Genomic DNA, 9504 nt, shown 5'->3' with positions numbered 1-9504 from the left:
GTTGCAACAAGACAACCACAATTTTGGAGTTAATTTCTAGGTTGTTTGTGTGAGATTAAGTGTTAATTGTAGGTTCGAATTGAGAGCTAAAGACAATTTCTTGGAGAGAGTGTGTTATGGCTTATTTGAAGGGTGGTTTTGTGTCGGCATTAGCTCTATTCATGAGGATACAAAATCTTGGAGTAGGCCACAAGTCCCATTTTCCCTAGAACAGGGATCCCAGAGGGGATTAAGAGCTTAGAAAAAGTCTCAAGGAGTAGTGTAATAGAGGAGTAGGCTAAGGAAACAAATCTGCAATAGTTAGGGCTATTTTGGTGGAGAAAAGAGGAGTTGTAGAGGTAACTTATCAACCCTAACCAGAACCAAAATCTACTGCAGTCAAACAGACCTAAGAAAAAGGTAAGCATTGGTGATGTTTTAGCTAATTTGATGCAAGGGATGGTGTGCTAGTGTGGACAAAATTTGTATAAGCTTGTGGGAGCCATTTGGAGGACTTGTCTTGATGGTTGAAAGTCCCTCATAGGAGAAAATATTGTAATGATTGGATTCGGTGCCATTGGATTGGTGGAGGGCTATGTGATGGCTACCTAAAGTCGCCCTTGACAACCAGTCCTAACAGAAGTGTGAAAACTAAATTTTAGGTGAATATTGGAGCCTGATATGTAGCACTTTAATGGACGAAAGTGACAACTAGATTGGCAGATTGGATCTTAGGTATTAGCCGACCTAGAGAGCAGATTAGATCATCTTGTGTTCGTTATAGCAGAAGTAACTTGTAGCAGTGATAGGTGGCAGCCCTCCTAGAGACTCTATTTGTTGTCCTTTGATGGTCTAAGGGGTAGCTAGAGAGAAAATCGAGAGCGAAGGACCAACACGATAAGATACGACATAGGGACTGCAATGAGATTTTCATTGTATCTTGCATTCCATAGACTGTTGTATTATTTAGATTGGTTTAATATAAGTAATATTGGCTTGTACATATTGATATTGTTTGTTTGGTAGCATGAGACGTTCTAAGATTCTAACCTAGACCCAAGATCATGGAAACTCAACATGTGGTCCAAAATAGTTTGAAGGAGGTTGGTGCCTCAATCAAGTTGAAGCCTATTGCAAGTCACTTCTTGCATATCATTGAGATTGGTACCTCAATTAGCTTGTAATGTACTGCAAGTGCGTGCTTGCACATTTTTGGTGTTGGTGCTTCTAACAGGTTGGTGTCTATAAATTGATTTTCGATGGTTGGTTCCTCCAAATCTACATAATCAAAACTGAAGAAGATAAATGCAATTTGTGTTTTTATCCCGCAAGGGTTTATGTGTACATATTTTTTCTCTTATGATGATGTGATTATGTTATTTAACAATGCATGATTATGTATGTAGTTTTGATAGATTACTAGACTGTTTAAACTTATGGAAATTGACCATGACATTGATTCACTCACCCCCCTCTCAGTGTAATGCTTAGTCTAATAGTTGGGATTAGAGAGGGTCACTTCAGGAACAATTATTCAATGGAAGGTTGATCATAGGGAGGATGACCTCTACTAGATATTCAAGCAAGCCTCCTTAGTTTGATGGAATAAAATATTCTTTCCGGAAGACTTGAACGGAAACCCCCATCATGTCTATGGATATATATGTTTGGGTAGTTGTTAAGAATGACTACCAAGTAATTTTTTTCCCTCCCTTTGATACATATGGTAAATCTCTCTATAAAACCAATGAAATAGTTAAACATGCAATCTTGAGCAACTTATAATATATTGAATTCATCAAAATAATGTATTACATGTCAACCCATGGTCTATGGAAGAAGCTCAAAAAATTCGTTGAAGGGGACAAGAAAGTGAAGGAAGTCGAGCCACAAAATTATAGAGGTTTGTTTAAAGGTTTGAAAATGGAAGAGTATGAGACTATTTCTTCATATTTTCTTTAAGTATAAAATATTGTCAACCCTATCATAGGTCTTAGTGAAGAACTCAAGTTGATATTTGTTTAGAACTTTTAGGATCAATTCCTTCAATATTCAATCCCAAAGCATCAATGGTTAAAGAGCTATCATACACAGATAAGTTAACCATGGTCATGCTTCATGGAACACTCACTGCATACGAGGTGAGGACAGAAAAGGGCAAGTCAGGAATCAAACAAGAAAAAAATTATTTTGCCATGGAAGGAAGCAAGCACATGAGTCAGCAAGACTCTAGTCATGGATCAAGTGAGGAAGAAGACATGTCTTTTAAAAAGATAAATAAGGGAACTAGAAATTTTAAAGTTAAGCTTCCTTTTAAATGTTTTGGATGTGGGAGAATAGGATACTATGCTTCTAAATATCCTTCAGTAAAAATCAACTATAGTGATGATGAAGTGAAATTCAAGTCTAAGGAACATAGGAAAACATGAAATGCCAAAAATAAAATCTTGTACTCAAAGGAAGAGAGTGATTAAGAGAGAAATTAAATCATAAATGATGTTGAAAGAGGTGAGATATTGTTCTTATCCATTGAATAAATTGAGGTAGAGGTAGATTATGAAGAAGAACTCATAAGTGGACTAAAATAAATTTAAACTTTTAAAACAAAGTTGGATCAATGAGAAAAACAACTGGAAGACAAATATCATGGTGCACTAATCCATTGTCTCTCTCAAAGTTGAAGTAGAAGAAGCTAAAAGCATAATGGTGTTTTTGTCAGAACAACTAAAGAAAGGGAGAATCTTTGTGAAAAAATGGAAGAAGAAATTATGCATTTGAGATGATAGTTAGATCAACTCAAGAAACTTGAAGCTTGTCAAAGGGTCTGAGTCATTAGATCAAATCCTAAGCATCCAAAGATATCCTCTCATCAAAACAAGTCTTAGTTATCAAGAAAAATGTGAGACATCCAAAGCTGAAGATGTATGAAGGACATCAAATGGAGCTAAACATAAGAGCCATATGCATACATTCATTGGATCTAGTAGAACCATAATTCAATATTCTAGGCAAGTGATCGACCATTCCAATCACTTTCACTTTAGCATCTCAAATGACCCTCAAAGAAACATTAGGAATCAACAAGATGCATCTAACCCAATTAAGGAAAGAAACTAGAATGAAAGTATAAGGACCATTATGACAACAAATTTTCTCAAGGGATCTACAAGTAGTAATAGAACAAGAGTTGAAGATCTGCAAAGAGATGAATCTCTTCCGAGGAACAACTTCGTTAGATATTCTTGATGAAGAAAATTTCATGCAACCAGGTATCAAAAGAAGTTATTTGGTTATTGTTACTCATGCACAAAATTTGAACATAAAGCAAGGGATTGCAGAGCTTATGCCACAAATGATTATGTCGGGCATAAAGGATTCTATCGAATTGTCAGGAATAGATATATGGGAAATCAAATCAGAACCTATGGAAATAGGTTATATGGGCCATTCCTGTGAGTATTCAATCCCAATATAGAATGTTACAAGTGTCATAATCAATGACATATAGTGTGTGATTGGAAGATCAATTTGAGATGTTCAAGTGGAAAGGACACTCTATTAATTCAAGAATGGAAAACAAGGAATGGAAAAAGAAAAATGAATAACCAAGATTAGATCTAAACTCTGAGATCTAATCCATTGGTGATCACTTCTTCAAGAATATGGAAGCTTGTAATAAAAATTGAAGAAGCAATATTGTGTAGGAAAAATGCATGGATGACTTCAAAAAGAATATGACAACAAGTAATTATTGAAGGATTATTCAAAACATAAGAAGAATAGATTTTATTGAAAATGGGTGAGACTATTTACATGACAAGGATAATATTAATAGGGAGCATTTCATTAAGAAAACAATTAAGTCGACAAGACAATATATGAAAAATTATGGAGCATGGATGAGAAGTCATTATAAACATATCGCTTTGCCATTGGTGTGAAAGAGGGGGAGAAAAAAAACATTAAATAAGTAGGAGAAAGTAGACATTAAATCAACATGAGGAGTTTGGAAGAATGTAGACATTGAAGCAACGTGATTGGAAGAAGGAAAACATTGGAAAAAGAGCAGGAACAAGCAAGGTGAGTTACCATCAACATGACAAGGGGAGTTTAGTCCATTACCATCAATGACCATTAATGTCTGGTGTTGTTTCCATGATCAAAAAAGGGGGAGATTGTTGTACATAGTCTTACCATTGGTGATAACTAGCATCATTGATATCAAAATGTAATTCAAAGGAAGCAACATAATAGTCCAATGTCTTTACAACCTCATATCAAATTATGTCAAAATGGCTCAAAGCGTATTGAGATTTTGTTAAATTTATTATGTGAAAATGAATCTATAGATGGTATGGTTGTATATTCCTCTCTAATACCTTTCCAATGATATATTATACCTGGTCAAACTCTTCTGGTATGAGAACATATGTTAGTTTCAAGTTGGCAGTAGCAATAAGGGGAAAAAACACCAAATTTGTGAATAAAAACACCAAATTGTTAAATATTGTTCATATTTGGATTGGATCCATCACTTTGATAGAAATCAATGGCAGATGGCACATAAACATGTGCACTATTTAACCTAGTTATCGTTTGAGAATCTCTTGGGGGATCTGACCACCAAAAAAACACGAGTGGTGGATGGAATGATAAGGTGTGTAAAGGTTAATGATGGCTAGCCAATGTTTCCCACATCATTAAATGCATAAGTGGCACATGGAAAGTGTCAATCTGACCTTGTTCTTGGATACCATGTGGATCCCCCAGTGAAGATGATAATAATGCGGCACCCCTAATATGGATATTGCAACGGAAGACAAGGATTCAAAGATGGTTGGACATGTGATAGATGGTGGCTCAAGAATATCTAAAAGTAGGCATGATGACATGGTAGGAAACAATGATTTGGAAACTCGACATGATGCCATGTGGCATGCTGAAATGGTAATTTGGTTGGTCAATATGGGAAAATATTGGTGACATGTGGCAGCACCGAAAGAGTGCCACATGTAAATTGTGACATCATCATGATATCAACATGAGGATGATAATTGACCCTAGGTCTGGGTTACTTGGCATGGTTCCATGAAAACTCTGGCAGGTTTTCCGTATACTTGAAATAGACCCTCACACTTGTATAAATATACAAGAATAAGGTTGAGCTAATAAGGAAATCAAGAGAGCATGAGGCATGAATACAAGCTCCACCTCCATGGTCTATTCAAGGTGGTTCAATTAACATTTCTTCATGATCACAAGTTCAAGACCTTTTTTGCCATGGATCTTTGTTATAAAGGTTAACTGACAATGGTTTGGTTGTTGCAAACACATATGACTTGGGTCATCTGTGTGGTTTCATTGACAAGAATTTTTGTTGACTTCCTGCGATGTGTATGACCTGGATCAGTATGTTTGGTGTAGATATGACTTGGCTCCTTCTGTGGTTTCATTAATGGTTATGACCCGACGCTCTCTGTGTGGTCTAATTAGCACATATGCGCATATGACTTGGCACTCCTAGTTTGGTTTGATTGGCATAAACATATGGCTTGGCTCATCCATTTGGTTTGATTGGAACAGATGTATGACTTGGATCATTCCTATGGTTTGATTGTTATAGACGTATGACTTGGCTCTCCCATTTGGTTTAATTGGCACAAGCTTATGACTTGGCTAGCTCATTTGGTTTGATTGATATACTAGATGTGTGAATTGAATCTTAATTTGATTGGTGTTGATGTATGATTTGGATCTCCATTTCATTGGTTCAAAAGTATCATTTGGCTCTCCATTTGATTGGTGTAGATTTATGACTTGCCACTTGAATTTATTATTGAGAAACATATATTGCATGGCTTGACTAAGTGGTTTGATCAACACAAACGTATGACCTGGCTCTCCATTTAGTTTGGTGTAGAAATATATGACTTGGCTCATCAGTATGACTTGATTGGCACATACAAATGACCTAATGATGGATATAACGTGGCAAAGAATATAACATGGTGCCTCTTGATTATAAATATGACCTAGGTGGCATGATAAGAATGAATCATGCATGACTTAGATATCCAAGGTATTTAGCAATGTGAATATTCATTTAAGCATTTGAATGAGGATTGCAGTAGCACAATTGGTGAAGCGTGTTGTGAGACCTCGAGAGATCAATGGTTTGAGTTTGATCAGGTAGGCTAAATTTTTTATTATTTCCCGCTATAGTGCATTTTTCAAACAAATATGTAGACCATAGGTTTGAATTTTGTAGAAAGGCTACTGGAAAAGTGTACTTTGTGGAAAGTGGACTAGAAAGGTGCAATTTGTAGAACCATTAATCTTCATAATGTTCTTTCAGTTAATTTGAAGGAATTTTTTTTTTTAAAGCTTGGTGGGACTACATCTTCAATGTATCCAATATATCACCCCAGTCGGGGCATGGAATTTTGTGGAAAGTGGACTAGAAAGGTACAATTTGTAAAACACTTAATGTTCATAATGTTCTTTGGGTAATTGAGGGAATTTTTTTTTTATAAGCTTGGTGGGACTACATCTTCAACATATCCAATCTATCACCCTGATTAGGGCAGGGAATTGAACCGGTGACTTCACATCAACGAGTTCCTTACCAGAGCACCCGATCATCGTCTATCGAAGACCCTATAAACAAGGAAAATTGAATTTTGAAAAAGGGCTTATGGTTAGAATTATTTTGTAATTTGAAAGAGGGAAAATGCAATACCATGGCCTATTACTATGTGGTTCTAAACGATGGAGATCGATGAAAAATATTAACCTAAAGGAATCACATCTTGTCGACCCAACCAGTGAGCCTTACCTAAATAACATCAAAGGAATTGAAATTGTGACCTCTCAATAAATGGGGACTTCACCGTTTGAGCTAACCCTAGGGGCTAACCCTCTATCCGATCAGTAACTATTGATAATTAAATTAAAATGCTTAGAATCGTATTTCAAAAAAAATACTCCTTTAAATGTAATAATTTATAAAAATAATTTAAATATTATAAAAATTAAATTGTTTAATTTACTTTTTATATAATATTAAATAATTCATAAATATTAAAAGTTGATTAATTAATAAAAAATATATATAAATTCAATTATTTAATAAAAAGTATCATTATAAATTATTTAATATTTTCTTCCCTAACAATTTATATTGGAGTTGTCTTCAGTGGGATTTTTTGGACTTTCAAATGTTATGGAAAAGTTTGAGGTGAAATCTTGATTTGTATTATTTAAACTATTTTTTTGATTGTGTATATGGATTCAATACCCTAAAAAACATCTAGAGGACTTCGATTGTGTAGGGGTTACCCATCAAGCTTGTGATTTTTCAATAAATTCCTGCACGATTTTAGAAAAATTAGACCTAAAAAGCTCACCAATTTTTTTTTCAAAAAAGCACACTAAAAACAAGTCAAATTAAGTTTATTAATACAATTTTAGTAAAAGACACAATTTTAAATAAATTAATTTATTACCTAAAATATAAAATTTTAAAACATTACTAAATAAAATTAGGAACATGTATCTTAAATAAAATTAGGAACATGTATGTTAAAAACAAGACTTTAAAGTAGAGCTTCCTCGTGAAAAGACATAGCTTTAGATAAAACAATTTGGAATTGAGAATATAAAAATTCTAAACGATGGGAAAAGTAAATTCGCTAAAGTGAAAAGAAAATTTAATATTCCTTTTTATTAATTTTATAGATTGAAAATTTATTTAAATAACTTAAAGACAATATCTAAAATATATTTTTGGAATTAAAGCAATGTTTTGTCTTTTTGGAAATGGTAAAATTGGTTTTTGAGTTAAAAGTAGTTATAACTTTCCTTTCCATTAAAGGTTAGTAAATTTGGTTGGGATTGTTTTCAAAAAAATGATATAAAAAAAATATTATTACTATAAAATTAGGATCAATTTATTTTAATTATGTTAAAGATTAATAGTTAAATTTTATTCTCAAAGTTAATTTATGTATTATTTATTATTTAATTAAAAAATAGTTATATATAAATATGTGTGATATTAATATTAGTTATGTTTTTTTTACATGTGACATCAGCAAATTATAGTATTGGATGATATAGTAACAAAATGCATAATAATTTAAACTAAAGTTATTATTTAATTATTTCTTCAAAAATTTCAATTAAAAAATAACATTTTGAAAAATTATTCTTCTCCAAACCTAAAATATTGGTTATATATATATGTTTGCACAGAAAAGGCATTACACATCATTCTATAATATTTTAATATTGGTTATATATATATGTTTGCACAGAAAAGGCATTACACATCATTCTATAATATTTTATTTGATTTTTTTAAGTAATTGCATTGATTTTTATTTTTATTTTTTTGAAAGTAATTTCATTTTAAACATTAAGCTAATTAATGTAAAAGAATTTTTTCGATGGAAATTACAATGGGGAAAATTTTTACCCACTCTTTTCAAATTTATCAAATTAATATTTCAAATAATTAAAAAATCATAAATTACAATGCTATTATAACTATTTTTTTATAGAAATTGTTTAGATTTACTTGTAGGTATTTACAGATCCAAATTATTAGGAATTTGTTCAGTCGTGTATCCTTCTATAATATAACTCAATTGTACTCAACAACCAACCAAGTTTGATGAGTGTTTCTTGAGAAAATATTGTCAGTAAGTGCGTCTAGTATTTATATCAAAGTTAAAGAGGCTGTAGAGATTACCATTTTCCAAGAGAGAGGATAGTTGTTGTGTTGCCCACTTGCAAAGAGTAGAGTCATTGTGTCAATTCTTTATTTTTTCGAGTTGTAAGCATGAAGTTGTGAACTTGATAAAAACTGTGTGGTGAGGAAAGTGTGCAGCCGATCACGTCAATTCATTGCCTTTTTAACGTCGTGAATTTGACAAAGTCTTTGTGGTGTGGAAAGCATGAATCCTATCTTCAATGTGTATCTATTAACAATTTGCATATGGATATAGAATTCTTATAAAAGATCTTTCCAGATTTTTAATTTAAAGGAAAGTTCATATTGCTACATATGGATATAGAATTCTTATAAAAGATCTTTCCAGATTTTTAATTTAAAGGAAATTTCATATTGCTATGCAATTTGTTTTGTGAAGTTGTAGAAGTTGTGTGGAGCTGATGCGTGGCACTACAAGTGGAACTGTGAGGACGCTTGAGATGGAGGAACCCGTGGATTTCATATGGTTGGATATTGGAGTTACAGAGGCATAAAATGTTCAAAGTTAGGTTGTCTGTCGTCTACATAACTATGTCCTGGAGTTGCAAGTTTCTTTTGTAGCGAAGTGGCCTAAATGGTGTGTTTGTGAGAGTAGCAACTCAGCTACTCACATTGTGGAGTCAACGGATCTATGTGAATTTTTTATCTATAACAATTTGTGAAGGTAATATGTCGAAAGGTTTTTTTTAATGTGAGAATATTTTTGTGTGCATCTAAAAATGGAATATGTATTATTACTAAATGAATTAATA

The sequence above is a fragment of the Pinus tabuliformis genome, chromosome Q, assembly GCF_031772625.1.
Source record: "Pinus tabuliformis cultivar Carrire ecotype Pingquan chromosome Q, CPIR1, whole genome shotgun sequence".
Lineage (NCBI taxonomy): Eukaryota > Viridiplantae > Streptophyta > Pinopsida > Pinales > Pinaceae > Pinus > Pinus tabuliformis.
Note: the sequence above shows the minus strand (reverse complement) of the source record.